The sequence below is a fragment of the Nansenia antarctica genome, assembly GCF_963989245.1.
Source record: "Nansenia antarctica genome assembly, chromosome: 9".
Taxonomy (NCBI): Eukaryota; Metazoa; Chordata; class Actinopteri; order Argentiniformes; family Microstomatidae; genus Nansenia; species Nansenia antarctica.
Genome location: NC_137679.1, coordinates 12,399,636 through 12,417,795, shown reverse-complemented (window position 1 = coordinate 12,417,795; position 18,160 = coordinate 12,399,636). Strand labels below are relative to the sequence as shown.

Sequence of the window (18,160 nt, the reverse complement as noted above, 5' to 3'; positions counted from 1 at the left end):
TCCTCTTCTTCATCTACCGGTGAGTCTCTCTCCGTGGCCCTCGTGAATGCCCTCTTCTCCCATCTGACTGGCTTCTCTGGTGTTCCCTCAGAGGTTTCTGTGGAGCCTCGGATTCGAGCCATCCCCTCGAGGATTTTTTCCTGCCTTTTCAGAAACAGAAGAAGAGCATCGAACCGCTTGTCTGGGGCGACTTGGTTTTTGGGTTTGGTTACAAAAGCAAACCAGCCTTCCTGCACACGATCTGGCAGTTTGCTCTCGATGGCCTTAATTACAAGTGGGTTCTTCATAGCGCCCACTTCTCCTAAGTCTGTCAGGTCCATGAGGGCTCTTTCCACTGCCTGAATAAGGTCGATCGCTTTCCTCGGCTGGTTTCCTTTTACCGCTGGTATTCTTTCCAATTCCTCGATAATTTGCAGCGCGATGGTTGCCTTGTCTCCAAACCGATTCTCCAAAGCTGTGAATACGTCTTCCGCTGAGCGGTAGCTCGAGAGTTTGAGCTCCTCGAAAACCTTTCGGTCTATGCTCTCGAGGAGGTGGAGTTTCTTCACCTCTGGCGACCCCGATGGGTCTCCCTGCTGCTGCAGGCTCTCCCAATCTTTACGCCAGCGATGAAAATCTCTCATACACCCGCTGAACACGGGCAGCCTCGTTGGAGGGAGTTTGATCTTGGGGATGGTTCCAGTGCGGTTGCCTCCATACGTGGCGCTCTCCAGCCCTGCCTCCCGGGCTTGTTCCCATGCTTCCCGCTGAGCCTCCAGTAGTTTGGCGCGCTCTTGAGCGGCTATTTCTGCTGCCTTCAACTCAATCACGGCCGCCTTCTGCCTTGCCTCAGCGATCTCTTCTTCGGCCCCCAATTTCACCTTCGCTGTCTCCTTCTCAAACTCGGCCACGCTATCAGCTGACTTCAGTCTTGCCTCAGCGGCTTTCCTTTCCAGCTTGGCAATGGCTTCTTTATTTTCTCTATTTGTCGCTCGATCTTTGGCCTCTTCTTCGGCGAGAACGTCGGCCCTTTTCCTCTCATCTTCGGCGAGAGCGTCGGCCCTTTTCCTCTCATCTTCGGCGAGAGCGTCGGCCCTTTCTCTATTCGTCGCTCGATCTTTGGCCTCTTCTTCGGCGAGAACGTCGGCCCTTTTCCTCTCATCTTCGGCGAGAACGTCGGCCCTTTTCCTCTCATCTTCGGCGAGAGCGTCGGCCCTTTCTCTATTCGTCGCTCGATCTTTGGCCTCTTCTTCGGCGAGAACGTCGGCCCTTTTCCTCTCATCTTCGGTGAGAGCGTCGGCCCTTTTCCTCTCATCTTCGGCGAGAACGTCGGCCCTTTTCCTCTCATCTTCGGCGAGAGCGTCGGTGGCCATTTGCTTTGCTGCGGCGGCCTTGTCGGCCATTTTGTCAGTATTCTCCTTCTCAACTCTTCCAAATTCAGTCACAAACGTTTCCCAAAGTTCATCCCTTTTGTCCTCCAGCTCCTCTAGTGACTTTCTCGTGTTGCACGCCTCAACTACAGGGATCCACTCCCCCCAGCTTGATAGCAGACTTCGCGCTTTGATGATGAGGTTATCTGTGAGTGTGCTTCGTTCTTTACAAACGTCGTGGGTTGCCTCCTCTAGACTGATCCTCTTCGCGCCTTCGTGACTCCTTTCTGCTCGTCTAATTGTGGATGAAAGTTCGACTCCCGCGAACCTTGTCCACATGTTGGCCTTTAAGACGTGACCGACCTGTTCAACCTTCTGAGCTCTCTCCTCAGCGGCATTGGTGATGTCTTGAAGAAGCTGACTGTTACCCGTCTCAGGTTCCTGACTTGCTTTGGCCTGCAAACCTTCCTCATAATTGTCGTCTGCAGAGTTTAGGTCTTTCGCGTTTGATAGGAGCGCTATCCACTCGCGTTTCATGTCATCTTCGCCCATCCATGCCACTGACCTGATGATGTGGCGGTATCCTCTCTCAAAAGTGACTGCCAACTTTTCCCTTTCGGTCCTTAGTGCTTCCATTCTGCCTGTGACTCAGAAATAACTTGTGTGTACCTGTTTCGTCTTTCTATCTTATCTCTTCAGCCCTCTCTGACTCCCTGAGCTGATTTGCGCTGGTCCCTGCACTTCCTTACCTAGTCTTCGGCAGCGGAACCAGGTTCACCGTGGGGTCATCCCAGGGATACTGCTAAAAATAAAATAATAAAGTGGGAGAGGATTTTCCTCCCCCCGACGACTTAATACCCAGGTACACACAAACCTATTTTAATGCAAACAGTCAATAGAGTCACAGAGAAGAGTGCTGGGTGTGGGTAGCTCTCTGGATAGCTGCTATTAGCTCGCAATTCCTTTCTTGGTGGGTCTTGTAGGTTAGCCTAGCTGGCTGTGGATTCTTGCAGTTGGGTTAACCAGTTGAAGCTAGCCGTGGATTGTTTCACTCCTTGCCTGCCTAGCTAGCTGTAGCTTTGAGTGCTATAAGCTCTACCGCGTGCCTGTGCGCTATTGCGACAACAGGGCTAACGCTAGCTTAGTTTGCTAATGCTACGCTGGCTAGCAAGTGGCTAGTTAGCTACGGTCGCGGGTGCCACGGCTCCGTTGCCGGCCTAGTTAGCTGTAGCTTTGAGTGCTATAAGCTCTACCGCGTGCCTGCTGCGCTATTGCAACAACAGGGCTAACGCTAGCTTAGTTTGCTAATGCTACGCTGGCTAGCAAGTGGCTAGTTAGCTACAGTTGCGGGCGCCGCGGCTCCGTCACTAACCTGACCAGGCTTTAGCTTGCTCTTATCTCCGGTGAATGGATCCTTGTCCTCCCGGAGCTTCTGTTGCGTCCAACCGGGCTTGTATTCCTTAGCTAACTGACGGTCCGTCCTCCTGCGGTCGTCAGCGGGTGTTTTACAATTGTTCAGCTCTCCCTCTAGTTAGCTGAATGGTGAATTTTCTGCTTGCTCCGGCAGTACGGGTGAAATGATGAGACTGACACAATTCGGTTTGATTTCCTTCTTCCTCTAATAAACAGATTGTAAAACTGAAAACACATTGATCCATTAGTACATGTAAATAATTAACAGTGAACGAACTAACAGAAAAGATTCAACAAACTACACAATCATTCAGAGCTCAACTTACCAACTCCCATCTCGCTCTATACTGTCATTCCGATTCCCTGCCACCCAGATTACCTCCATTAAGCCCGCCCCCATTTCTATCTAAGCCAATCACTCTCTGCATGCATACTTTTACCCAATCAAATGAATCAAACAATAAAATAAACTCCCAATCAAATACCCTCCCATGGATTAGCCAAACAATGCATCAGAGTGGGTGCAAGGAAGACAAGAAACCCAGAGGGGCTTATGGAGCATCTCCCTTGGTCATAGAACGTGATTACAGTAATGTAATAATAATTCTCTGATCAATAACCAGTATTTCAGTAAATAATCAGACTTTAATTGGAAATCAAACAATCTCAGTACTTCTCTTGGTCTCATGTCTACAAACACATTGGTGTTGAGTTAGTAAGCTTTTGTCCATTTGACTGGATTTAAACCCAGTTCTTCTGGGTACCAACCCACAGACCAAGGCCCAATCCTGATTCCCTTTTCTACCCCTATGGCTTGTTTTCGAGTGCCACTCGCTTTTGAGCCAAGGCCTCGGAACAGAGCCACAAGCCATAGTGGTTGAAATCTTTCCCTATGAAATGGGACAACCCTTCAAGACCCTGATACGTCATCAGTAGTATCGTAGAAAAGCATTGACGCTCGCGATTCATTCACAACTTCACTTTTACGCTATCAATCGATCAAACAAGTCATCAAATAAAAAAGAACAATGCTTCATTACCAGACCATGACAGAATAACGGTGCTCTAACCTGTATGCAACCTGTGCTCATACCCTGTCAGTCTACACTGATATAGGACAACAGTTTGATTGATTGATTGATTGAAAACTTTATTAGAAGATTTGCAGAAGTAGGTACATGAAAGTACATATTACATACAAGGTCAACTAACAGGATAAAAACCCAAGAAAGCCACTGGCTTATTTCAATTGGGGTCCTTGATTGCAACAACTTCGCGGCTGAACTAGTTACATTTCCGACATCTTATGCCATCAAAGGTGGGAAATAAGACATGGAAAAATGCATGACTTACAGGGAGCGCAGATTTATTTTTATGGTGTTCTGAAATCCGATGTGACAGGAACGCTGGAGAAACAGCTGCTGTCCACTGCATTAATCAACTACATGCTCCTACTGCTCTCCATCAAAAATGGCACATCCATCAATAATATTACATAACAACAACTGCTTGGGTTAGATGGTTGTTTTGGTTTAATAAGTGCCGCTATACAGCTATATCGTCATATACCATCAAGGGGGGGAAGTGTTACATGGAACTAGGTCAAAACGCTCAACTATCATGCCTAATGTTAGATAGATAACTTAACATTAAATATGTCTACCATCATCCGTTGTCAAACGCCACAGGTAATAATTTATTTCTAAATAAACAGGATTGTAGGATCTCAGAAATGTGAATCGCGCTCCGTGCCATGCCTTCTATGGGAAGGCTGAGCTTGGAATTTTTGCCGACATGAGCCAAATGCCGTAGATACCCGTGTTGCTCCCTTTCACGCAATTAAAGGTCTATAATGCATTGAAATGACATTAGTAGGTGTCATATGCAATCAGACATGGAAATATGTCAATAATGCGCGACTGTCATCTACAAATCAGCCTGTATTTTTGGCATTTAGCAGACGCCTTATTCCAAAGCGATTTACAATTAATACATTTGACTAAGCAAGTAAATCATCAATCCACCAGTCGTAGCAGGAAGAGTAATCTAGCTCAGGCCCGGGGCAGTCTCCGTGATAGAAGGAACAAAAAGAAACAAACCTTGTTGCTCCATGGACAAGCCTGTAAGACTAATCAGTTGATGACATTTGCTACAGTACTATGCTAGCCTATGCTTTGAATAAACTTATTTCCTTCTTTCTGAGGTTATTTGAACATTACTACGCAACCGGCGTAACTACCTGCCGGTCAGCGCTCTCAAATGTTATTTATTGTAGTTCATCTTGAATCCACAGGGAGGCAGTGTTCACAACTATTGCATTGTTGCAAATCCTTGTCAAGTCCCTTTTTGTAGTTTGTTGACTGGTATGTATTTCAGAAATTATGAGCAGGGGTGCACATAACTTTTTGGGGCCAGTGCTCAGAGGAGCACCTAGGGATGCTGCTTGGTGCTCCCCGAGCTCGCGAGTCACGACCCGTCCCATGGGATGGATAAAAAAGGGATACATGGATAACTTATATTAGCAAAACGACATTTATTCATAAATAAAGATGAACGAACTAATTATTGTGTGCAAAACAAAAGAAACAAATGCAAAATCAAATGACTGCTCTTTAAGCATGAAAGTCTGTCAGACTCCTTTAAACACAATGAAATCAACTGACATCTCTTTAAGCACTAACTGAATGTCTGTTCTTTAAACACAATGAAATCAACTGACATCTCTTTAAGCACTGCTCTGTTCTGTAAACACTGAAATCAACTTTTCAACAAAAAGTTACAGCCTAAGCATTTATTTATGCTACAAGCTTAATCATCATCATCACTGCTCTCTTGACTGCTGTTATTACTGTCCTCAATTTCAACCATGGTAGAGGATGTTGTAGGCTATCACTTTAAATAGCTCATTATTTTGATTGTGCAACAAAGTCTTTTTTTTTCTTCTTCTAATAGAATTCCCAACCATATTCCCTGGGTCAGGGGTCTAGGTGCGATAATGAAGCTGTAAAACAAACGTCTGAACGTTTGAAAGCTTCAGATAAAAGAAATGTGAAGTCCCTTGGTGTTGTTTTTCCTTTTAGCGACGAGTCGTTCGGGACAGAATTTTCACGTGTCGGCGTGATAACCGTGATAACCGTGCGATACGCGAAATGAAAGTACGAGTTACGATACTTTCCGAATGTTTTCGTGAGGGGAGTCGCCGTGGTCGTCGTCGGTCGACTGTTGTGATGGATTACTCGTCGGGCCTTCGGCTGAGGGGACGGCAAATAGTTACTTAGTGGGGCTTCAGTGATGCAGCAGTCAGCAGTCAGCAGTTGGATTTTGAGGAAGTAAATTCCTCTCCCAGCGCTTCCAGCTGTTGGTGCGCAAGAGCGCGTTCATGCGGCTGATCTGCCGCGCAGAATGCATTTTGGCGACGCATGCGCACTGGCGCACCAGTTATGTGCACCCCTGATTATGAGCATACATACCAGTGTACAGACCTACAGAAGCCTACGGTGTCTACTTCTAGAGAAAGTAAAAGCGAGCGGTGAGCTGTGTGCTGTTAATTAAACCGTTTCAGCCAGCCACGGCTCTCCCTCCCTCCTCCCTCCCTGTCTCTCTGGAGCCGAAGCTCATCCCCTCCTTCGATGCTTACAACAAAACAAGAGCGCTACTCCGACACAATGCTCCCCTTCTTTTCCTGAGAAATCACAGGCTCCTGTCACATCACTCCCACAGCAGGGGTAGTGGTGGTCTAGTGCAGTGGTTCCCAACCGGGGGTACGCGGACCCCTAGGGGTACGTGAGGGGATTGCAGGGGGTACGTGGAAAGATTTGGAATTATAATTTATTTCCCCTTCCAAAAAAATAAATAAATACACAAGTCTTTAACTCTTTGACTGCCAGCCATGTTCAGAGCAGAGAGCTCCACACTGCCAGACTTTTGGGGCATTTTCGCTGAACTTTGAAGCCCACCAAATATTGACTTTTCGGACTACATAAACATTGAACATATCTACCAAAACTTTAGACTCTCTTCTTTCATCAGAAAAAGAAAGTTTGTTTCTAGCCTCTTTGAGTGTTTAGAAATCGGCCGTAGAACATAGGGTGGTTTCAGCAAAAACACCTGATTTTGACCAATAAACAGAGAAAACTAGCTTTTTCTGCAGAACTTTTTTTTTTTTTCCTGCACTTTTTCTGTATCATCCGACTCTGAACTGTTTGAAGAGTCGCGCGATGGCCGCGCTGCTCCGCAATGCTCCGCGCCGCAATGCTCCGCGCTGCGTTTGGCACATACCCTGATCCGTTTCGCCATTACTACAACCCACAGCAAGCCACTTCCTTCTCCAGGCTTTTATCGAACTACTGCCCCCATCTGGGACCGAAATACATTACACCCAAGTCTGAAATTCACTCGCTAGGTGTAGAACATGTCAATAACGCGATCCCCGCGGAAATTTTTTTTTTTTCTATAAGACGCCAATTGGCGTCTTTGGCAGTCAACGTTACTATTCTATAAGACGCCAATTGGCGTCTTTGGCAGTCAATGAGTTAATAAGTACACAAAACCTGTTGTTAAAATGGTACACTGCAACTTAAGTTTCTCCCCGACAGGTGATGACTGTAACACAAGTGGTAGTCACGTCACATTTAAATCATGTTCACAATCACTTTCGCGCGCAAGTCAGCTAGGCCTGTCAGTTGGCAACCTACCGCAAAGATGGACAGATGGCTAAAACGTCCAGCTACAGTAACGGTCAAGAAAACTGAGGCAAAAAAGAAAAAAGGACCCCGCTATTATCTGGAAACATATGTTTTGTGGGGATTTACATGTACATCGGCTAATCCACCACAGCCACAGTGCTTTTTCTGCTGCGAAGTCCTGGCTAATAATTCAATGAAGCCATCCCATTTACAGCGACACCAGAGCACCAAACACCTAGCAACTGTTGGTAAAACTGACGACTTTTTCAAGCGAAACTGTCAGAGCTCAAGTCAAGTCAGGCTACACTGAAGGTGGCGGCAAGTGTGTCAAGCAAAGCACTGGAGGCGTCCTATGCTGTTTCATTACTGGTGGCTAAGTTAAAAAAAACACATTCAATCGCCGAAGATCTGATTTTGCCTGCCGCTATGATTTTGGCTAAAACTATGCTGGACAAGAAAGCAGCTGACGTGCTCAAGTTGGTACCATTATCAAACAATACCGTCTCCCGTCGGATTGATGATATGTCCATAAATATTGTCGGACAAGTGGTGGATCAAATGAAGCAAGCAGGTCAGTTCGCTTTGCAATTAGATGAAATGACCGACGTTAGTGGGGAGGCTCAGCTGCTGGCTTTTGTGCGTTATAAAGAAGAGTCGGACATAAATGATCTTGTTTTGCAAGACGCTGCCAGGAAAGACAACTGGCGAGGAAATGTTTTTTATTATTGACAGCTTCTTCAAAGACAACGATCGTGGAAATGCTGCAGTCACATCTGTACTGATGGAGCGGCAGCAATGACAGGTAAGGTGCGTGGGCTGCTTGGGCGTGTGATGAAGGTGAACCCCGAAATTAAGTGGATATACTGTATTATTCAACGGGAGGCACTCACCAGCAAAAAGATGAGCCCCGAGTTAAGTGCAGTTATGGATGACGCAGTTAAGGTGATTAACTTCATTCAGTCCCGGCCAATGAACCACAGACTGTTTCAAACTCTTTGTCATGGCAGCGGGTCAGAGCATGAGCAGCTACTGCTTCACACAGACGTTTGCTGGCTGTCTCGTGGCAGTGTGTGTGTGTGTGTGTGTGTGATGAATGAATTAAACATTGAGGTGTTTGGCCAGGTGGCACATGTATTGGCCAATTAGCTCATGTAGTCTAATTTTGAATGGCAGTGTTTTGAAATGGCAAACATGTGACTTTATGTCAGATTGTTGTGTCTTAGAAAGAGAACCGTGTTTAGTGCATTTAAAAAGTGCCATTTTGAATAGCAAAATGTGTGTAAAGCAGAAAATGTGTTTAGAGTTTTGGAGACTTGAGAAGAGGTTTCGCTCTGTGTGTCAGTTTAAATAATTGTGCTATGCATGTCATTTTATTGTGTTAGCAATTGGAAAAAACTGTAATAGAACACATGTGCGGTGGACAGATACAGTACCGGTACATATAGTTAAAAGTCCCAGTGCTGTTATACTGTATATCGGCACTCATGGAATGCCTCTTGTCCAATCAAATGACTTGGTCGGAACTAACTGTTGTATAATAAATGTTATATTTGCAAGTTAGTGTTTAATTGAACATTTTTGGAAATAATCAACACGCATGAGTGAGGGGGTACTTCTGGCATGGCAAAACAGCTCAAGGGGTACACAAGACAAAAAAGGTTGGGAACCACTGGTCTAGTGGATAGTGAGTTGGACTTGGGATCGGAAGGTTGTGAGTTCAAATCCCGCCTGAAGCCACACCACTACTAGTGTGCCCTTGGGTAAGGCACTTAGCCCTCAGTTACTCCAGGGGGAATGTCCCTGTAATTCGTAATTGTAAGTCGTTTTGGATAAAAGCGTCTGCTAAATGACAAAATTAAAATTAATTAATAAAAAATTAACAGCAGGACAATGCACTTCCTAAATGGTGTGCATTTAAACCTACCTCCCCCCGTTACTGGCTCACATGCAGCTGTCCTCAGGCTACAGCACCCTCTCCTCACACACCGGGGTGAGCCCAGCACACACACACGCACAGACACACACACACACACACACCAGACTGGAGGATGGAAGCTCAAGCCTGTCTCCATAGTGTCAATGTAGGAGTGTCTGTGTTATTAACAGACTAGCCTAAAACTAGCTAAAATATGTACAATAGAACAATATTGTTCCAACTCCAGTACTTTCCATGCTATCAGAAGGCAGATTTTTAGATGTGGTTTTCTGGACTACTACAAATCCATAGTAAAACGATCAAGTGGTGAGTGAAGATACCCATGTGTTGTTGTTGTTGTTGTTGTCGTCTGGTGTGTCGTCGTCGTCGTCGTCGTCGTCGTCGTCGTCCCCCCCCCAGCCCATAGCAGTGATCCTGTGCCCGGGGTGGGAGAAGGCCCAGACTGTGTTTGACCGGCTGGAGGAATGCCAGACTGCCCAGTCCCTTCACCCCATGATTGCACTGGTGGGACTAGGGAAGGACGAAGCCAAGACGATCAAGATCCAGAAGAACTGTAAGCCTACTGTCTCGGGAGCTCTATTAGACTTGCTCTAGTTGAAGTCAAAGAAATTGTTTTGGGGGGGGGGTTGAATTACAACATTGGGGGGGGGCGGCGGTGGGGGTGACGGTAGCCTAGAGGTTAGAGAGGCCGGTAGCCTAGAGGTTAGAGAGGTAGCCTAGAGGTTAGAGAGGCCGGCTTGCAATAGGAAGGTCAGGAGGGCGCTTGCATGTGGCAAGGCAATTAACCCCTGTGCGTTTACTATGCAGACTGGGAAGTGTGTGTGTGTGTGTGTGTGTGTGTGTGTGTGGCTACTTGAAAAGTAGATCTTGGTTCAAAAAAGATTGGGCACCCTGGGTCTAGAGCAAAAATACCTAATTCCAACAATTGACTGTATAGTATATTGTTGGATATTTGAATGTCATTCCCTCATTCCCTAACCCTTCTGTCTCCAGGCCAGATGGTTGTGACCACTCCCTTCAGCCTGGTGCGTGTGATGGCCTTCCACGGCTGTGTCACTTGGTGCTGGACGAGGTGGATCTGCTCTACTCACAGGCCCCAGACGAGGTCAGAGAGAGAGAGAGAGACATGATTTTATGATGTTTAGAATGGAGTTCACTAAGTTAAAGAGGAACAACCGCCTGATGCAGTGGAGGACTGTCTGTCAACTAGGGCTGGGCGATATGCCCCAAAAACGTAATCATTATATATGATATATTTTTCCTATTGATCAATAACTACAATTAACATAATAATTAATTAAATTATGTTCTATGTACCTTTTGAAGGGCATTTTATGCTTATGACTGAAGCCTAAAATAACCAGCAGGTTCAAAATGTCTGAAGGCAATACCAGATAACCAAAAAGCAGTGCTTGATTACAGTTGCAGTAATAACACTTTTATCTATATATTTTTATTCATTGTCTTATTATATTGTTAAATGTGTATCTATTTATTTTCCTTCTTCTGTATTTTTTAATGCTATATGAAAAGTTCTTGGAATTGCCCCTGTTGAAATGTGCTGTACAAGTAAACTAGCCTTGCCAACACCATCTCCCCATGAGTGTTCTCTGACTGCATTGTTCCTTCTCAGATGGCCACCATTCTGCAGCACTTCCAGAAGGTGACCGACAGAAGCGAGCGGGCTTCCTGCCCCAGGCAGATCATCGCCGTGGGCAAACGCTGGAGCAGCCAGATGGTGGGGCTCCTGGCAGACCACATGATCAACCCCTGCATCATCATCACAGTGACCGAGGAGGCAGCACTTTACGGCAACGTGCACCAGGTCAGCTTAACCTTTGAGGTCGCAATAGGCAACCATGTCTTTAAACTAATGCTGTCAATCGATTAAACATTTTAATCAAGTTAATCACAATAATAGGCTGTGATTAATCACATGTTTAAAATACTAGTATTTACTTGTATTTTTGAGGGGAGATAAAGCATAAAACAAAAACAACTGCATGGCATACTGGTTAGAGGAATCTGTTATTTGTTTTACTTTATTATAACATTTCTTAGTTTTGATGATTTCTAAATAAGATTAGAATCTCTTAAATTTGCAGAGTAAAAGAGTCTCAAGCTATGCAGTCAGAATTGCACTTAACTGCCAACCTCAGACTGCACCCGTCTGTTCTCGCCTGAATTCTAGTCGGTTGACTCAAGCCCTATCGTAAGTAACTGCTCCGCCTCAAAGGTGAAAGGAAAAAACGTTGTTCCCGCCCGTTCTCGAACCAGGGACCTCCGGAGTCGGGAAGAGTTACTCTAAAACTCTTATGTCTTCGACCACTAGTTCGTTTTGTGGCGCTGTTCCGACTTTTAGTACTTCAGCAAGCGGAGAAGTAGTCTCCGAAGACTAGAAGAAGTCTGACAAATGTCTTGCTTTCAGACAGTTTTTTTCTTCAAACCCATCACTGTTATTTTCATTCTCGAATTGCTATCACAGAATACAGTATACTTTTATAGCTCCTACATAAACTAAGAAGGACACAGGTTAAAGTATACCTTTTGCTCTTGAGATCACTTTGGCCTTGTGATAGGAATGGTAGAGCGCTCGCTTAGCATGCGTGAGGTAGCGGGATCGATGCTACGCATATTAGTAGAATTTGGTAATATGAAGTATGATTAATTTGCGTTACATTTTTCTAAAGTTTACGGGTTAATCGGGAGTGTTAACACGTTAACATTGACAGCCCTATTTTAAACACTTGATGACATGTCTGTACACGATCAATTCCCAAAAGTAAATTATTTTCTTGAGCAAGAGATCCTAATAAAATGTTCTACCACCTTTTTGTGGCCGAATGTTATGATTACATCAAGTTTTCTCTGAAAAATGGTGGACATCGCAAGTCTGTAAACACAAAAGAGTGCGTTTCTGAAATTCAATGGATGCAAAATGCTCATAGAGTTGCCCGTATACATTTTTGATTATTTAAATGTTTTGTCAAAGGTATAACCACTTGAAATGCTAATGTTGCCTATGCGCAACATCGGGTGTTAAGGACTATAAATCACACATTTATGCTTAGGCTTTCATGTAAAATAATATTTTTGTGGCTCAAAGGCTGAATTAAAACACATGTGGGTATTAACTGCCTATATCTGTACAAAAAAGACAGACATGTTATCCCTTGGGAAGTCCTAATCACAGTTTCATTTCATGCAAGGCAAACTGGGTCCTGGTATCAAAGGGTTATGGGGGTAGAGGGTCTCCTCAAGACAGTTGGGTACAACTATCAAACCCCATGTGTCCTAGTGTTGTCATAAACAGACTTTATTTGGCATAATCAATTGGTGTACAGATCCCCCCAAAAATCTGCTATTCCTGGTTAAATCTTACAGTCTTCAATCACTTGAGATTATGTTTCCCTCTCATCTTTCTCCCCACAGATGATCCTGTTGTGTCTGGAATGCACAAAGATCTCAGTGCTGCTTGGTTCGTTAGACTTCAACCCTGAGGTGGTCCAGAAGACCCTCATTATCGCTAACTCTGCAGAGGAGGTCGAGCATGTCTTTAAGGTACAACACTCTCCTGTGTGAAGAGGGTTTTTTCATTTTTGCAACCTTATATTGAGAGACTGTCTATTGCAGGGGTAGTGGAAGAACCAAAAGACCATTGTTGTTATTGATGTATCACCAGTTGCCTAGTTATTATGGCTTTGTTATGCCTACCATTGAAAAGGCATTTTTTTCAGCCATTTGACCAGTGATTGTTATGCCATTTCGTATGTCTGCTCACTGTGCCGATGTCTACACGTCTCCTGAATATTGTAACAATTAGTTTGTGCCATTTTAGTTTAGCATTTACCTTTGTAAACTTAACCTTTGTAAAATCTTGTCATGCAAAATATAAATCACTATCTTGGAGAAAAAGTACTGTAGAAGTATAATAAATAAATAAATAATAATTGGTCATTAATTAATACATTTTATTTATTTATATATATATATAATCTGTATTTTATTGGATTTTTCATATTGTCACATTTGGTCAACACATTTCTCGACTCATACAACTGTAGTATAACATGATAACAATATCACAGAATAACTCTATTGGACAATTTCTCCTACATAACACTGTCACCAAACAGTAATACATGTTTTTAACTACATCTATTTGATCTTCCCTCCTTGTATCTGTCATTCAGGGTGTGACCAGCACATCTGCATTCTCCCTGAAAGCTCATGAGGGTTTAGCATTCTCCCTGAAAGCTCATGAGGGTTTAACATACCAGTTTGACTTTGTGATTGAGCAGTGGAGGAAGGACATTGGACTTGGCACTCATGTCATTCTGGGTAAATTAAATAAATTAATTATTTGACATTTAAATCTTGTCAATTTCATATTATTGATAACTTTCAAAAAACATCTCCCTGTATTTCCCCTGTATTCCCTGTATTCCTGTATTCCAGTCTGTATTTGCCCTGTATTCCAGTCTGTATTCCCCCTGTATTCCTGTATTCCAGTCACCACCAATGAGTGTCTGAAGGCCCTGGGGATCAGGGATGCTACGTGTGTCGTGCATTACGGCTTCCCAAGCTCCCCTAAACTGTTTGGCAGCCGTTTGTTCTGCATGTCTGACAACTTCCAGAACCTCTCTGACAAGGTAGGACAGACCAGCTACCCTCCACTCCTTTCACAAGCATACTGAGTTCACAGGTCTTTTATTTTAATTTTATTTTTCAGTTTTATACACAAGACAAACAAACAAACGAACTAACAAACAACAAACTGCCAGGCATACATGTCTAGTATGATTTGGTTCAAAGCAATTCCCAAAATGCAACATTGTCAGGTATTACAAGTAAAGAGTCAAATTAAAAAGTAAAAATAAAAAAGTGTACAGGCTTGCTTCACTACAGGATATAATCAAACATTTGAATAAACTTTGAGATAGTCAATAATTGGACCCCATATGTTCAAATATTTATTGGGAACTTTAGAGTTGTAGAAGCGTATTCTCTCCATCTGCATGATACTGATTAATCCGTTGAGCCATTTCTGGAAGCAGGAAGGTGGAGGTGATTTCCAATCCAATAAAATTTTCTTAGCAGCAACAATACCAGTCATTAATTCCGACCGTTCCTCAGGCGTATAGTTGGAAGCAGTCTCTGAACATCCTAATAGTGCCAGTTCAGGATCAGGGGGAATGTCCCTTCCATAGACCCTGGAAACCACCAGAATTTTTGCAAATGAGGACCGAGCCAGAAAAGATGCGCTAGAGACCCATCTGCATTTTTGCATCTGTCACACAGTGGAGAAACCGATGGATAAATTCAGTGCAATGTCTTTGAATAGTGGAGTCTATGGATGACTTTAAATTGGATCAATTTGTACCTGACATTAATTGATTGGTCGTCAGTCACCTCGATATGAAGGACCAGGCTTCCCTCAGATGGTCAGTGGATACAGATGTGCCTCACCTGGGAAACCCCATTGCCAGTGGGACCAGGGTTTCCGTTAACCGGTAATTACCGGTCTTTGTCCGATAAAATCTGTTGAAGTCAGACATATTTAAACCTCTTCGGTCATATTGTCCGGTGAAAATAACCGCTAAACACAGTAGCCCATTCGGCGGTAACCCGCCCCATCTGGCAACCCTGTCTCTCAACGGCGCGAGTACCGTAGTTTAGTCAGTTACCGTAATTTAGTTTGATCTAGACTAAATAAAACCACTGCAGTGACCGGAGTCAAGGTTATTGTTCTGCGTGTTTTGGATGTGCTAGAGCACAGTGAATGACCACCGAGGGCCGTGAGATGCGGCTAGTAAAGGACGCTAGCGGCCATCTCAACCCCGTTCATTGATTGAGCCTGCCGTGCCCGTTCCAGCCCTGAGTCGGGAGAAGTACTACGGGAGTAGTGCGCTACTATCGACAACCTGGGCTACTGGTACCATTAGATTAGGATTGATTAGATTAGGTTGACAATACCACACTACATTTGAGTTTAGGGATATCAATGTTATATATTTGTGTATGTTTTATCTTTATGTATTAAATGTTATAATTGTTTCACATTTGAGACCTGTCTTCCCCCACTCAGTTATTCAGTCGGTGTCCATCATTTTAGTCTATCTATAGTGTTAGAGTTTAATTTGTGCCACTAAGGTGAAATAGTCCACGGGTGTGTATCCCCCCCCGATACATCCTCCCCATTCTCATACTCCCGAGTCCGAGAAAGTATGATTTGACAGGCAGCTAGACTTAATGCCTTCCCAATCAGCGAGACGTGGTTATAGAAATTACGTAGTTTTATTGATAAAAAGGGTAAAACTGGAAAGAGAATATAAAAAACTTACATTACTGTCGTGAAACTATTTAACACACTTCAGTTAACGTAATGTCCGTTCATTGATCGATCGATGCAGTCCATTCAAATAGCCATCAAAAGCTAAACTAGGCATACTTAAAATTACCAATTACATACTCAAATCCCATTAATGCAATTGAAATAAACATCTTAAAGTAGCCTACAGTCGTAATTCAAAGTAGCAAAGGTGACTAGGCTGCCCAGTGTGGCGCGCGTGCAGCCCTGGACATATTATGCTATAGCGCATGCGAATCATGAAAGCCTATTGTTAAAGGAGCACAGTCTAATACTGTGCTACTGAGATGCTAACCCGCGGACTCTGGTTGACGCGCCGTGCGTTCTAGTTTGATGTGTTCTGTTGGTTATACACGATCCGTAGTCATTGGTTTGCTGCACAAAAAACCTTTATTGCGTTACGAATGTGCCACATTCCATTTGGCTTAATCACTGGTATAAAAACGATAACAACAACAAACTCAGCGCCATTGCGTTCAAACCTATTTGCCCTTCCGGGGTCAACACCTGACGATAACAACAATTGTACTACCTTATAAAGACCTGCCTCAGGTATTGTGACAGCGCCACCCCATGCCCACACAGTGAATTACCACACATATGACAGGACCATATTTGGCTCTTACACCTATATTATTATATAGTTCGCGATCTAATCGTATCGGATGAGAAATGGACATTAAATGGCCTATATAGGCTACACAACAGCTAATCACCGCGACAAACACCTATATTATATTCTAATATGATGACCGGAATTTTTCCCGTTTGTCCGACAAATTGAAATCTTCCCGGACACGTTGACCGGCACCAAATTTTTCTAACGGAAACCCTGAGTGGGACAAAGCCCTAGCGTTGGCTGCCCAGAAATAGTTACGAAATACAGGAAGGCCTAATCCTCCCTCAGTTTTTGACTTTTGCAGATGTGCTTTCGATATGCGATGAGCTTTATATCCCCAAACAAATGGAAAGATAATAGAGTCCAACTTCTTCAAAAATGCTGAAGTGAGGAAGATTGGGAGATTCTGAAATAAATAGAAAAAATCTAGGGGGCGATACCATCTTGATCGTGTTGATACGGCCTATCATAGATAAGGGCAGAACGGAGAGGAGCTCTCGAAAGCACGTCTACTATGAATGAATGAATGAATTAATTAATTAATTAATTAATCAATGAATGAATGGTCTTTATTGTCATTGCTTTAGTACAGGTACCAAACAACGAAATTTGGGAGGGGTGGCTCCCCTGGTGCTACGAAAGAAGAAAAAAAAACAAGAAGGGATATGAGCTGGTTTACATAAATAAAGGCTATGTGTTGTGCCTCCTAATCCGACACGCCCCCGTGAGCCTCGTTCTGGCGCCCCCTCCCGGCCGGATTGAGTGGGCCGGATCTCTGGCTCTGTTTGCAGCAGGTGTGGGCTATTACGTTTCAGCCCAGCTGTCCCAATCACCACCTGGACAGCCGCCTACTTAACCCTGCTACAGACGGAGATCCAACGCTTGGACATAACTTTCTGTATGGACCCCCTCTGACTACTCTCATCTGGATTTCCCTCCCTGGCTCGACCCCTGGACTCCCCTCTGGACTACTCTCTCATGGATCACTCTCCCTGGCCCGAAAAGGATCTCGGACTTTGCTCACTAGGGTAGTATCGCAGCACATAATACAACACCCTTGACCTCATACACGCACACACACATAGTATAATTACACACCCCATAACTATCGCCTGCATCACACATTATGTTTATTTTTCCACTAGTTAGTGTAGGGCCTATTTCTTTGTTTATATAATCCATAATAAATCATTATATATTCTCCTGGCCTCTGTCTCTGTTTCTCTGGGGTTCCACCACATTTGGCTTTTCCAGTTTCAAGGTGTGCATAACAGTATGTCCAAGCCATTATGAGCCAAGGTGGAACTCCAGAGAACAAGGGTGGTTCCCCGGGTATTGGGGTTCTCCCATTAGTCGTAGATTTACGCAGAGAGGTAAATAGCCATGCTACGCAACTTACCAGTCTGCAGGCCGAGCTCCAGAAGGCCTTCCCCACGGTCCAAGGCCAGATAGCCGTACTGGAGAATACCACCCGTGCCACCGTCGGGGCTGTAAATAGTCTCGAGACGAAGATGGACGCCCTGTCCGGGTCTCTCGCCTCCATCCAGCGTTCTCTGGACCTTATCGCCGCTGGCAGCAGACCACCCCCTGACACGAGTTCCATATCTGGGCAGATGACTAATCCCCCGGTCGATCCTGTGAACCCCGTTTCGCTCTATCCTCCTGTCGCTCACTGGGAACCCAGGTTAGTCAGCCCCGCTCCATTCCATGGTGACTTTGATTGTTGTCGGGGTTTTCTGACCCAGTGCGAATTAGTATTTACGCACCAGCCTTCCAAGTACTCCTCCG

At 44.4% G+C, this 18,160-nt stretch overlaps 1 pseudogene across 1 annotated transcript in view; it reads left to right on the top strand.

The window, feature by feature from the left end:
• The first annotated feature begins 9,371 nt into the window (after positions 1–9,371).
• LOC308165338 (putative ATP-dependent RNA helicase TDRD12) overlaps positions 9,372–18,160 on the top strand; it is a 96,846-nt pseudogene continuing 88,057 nt past the window's right edge. Inside the window, exons 1-7 of the transcript in view lie at positions 9,372–9,437; positions 9,783–9,936; positions 10,377–10,488; positions 11,017–11,208; positions 12,816–12,944; positions 13,577–13,724; positions 13,896–14,035. The product of the transcript in view is annotated as a putative ATP-dependent RNA helicase TDRD12 (transcript). The remainder of the gene's footprint in view (positions 9,438–9,782; positions 9,937–10,376; positions 10,489–11,016; positions 11,209–12,815; positions 12,945–13,576; positions 13,725–13,895; positions 14,036–18,160) is intronic.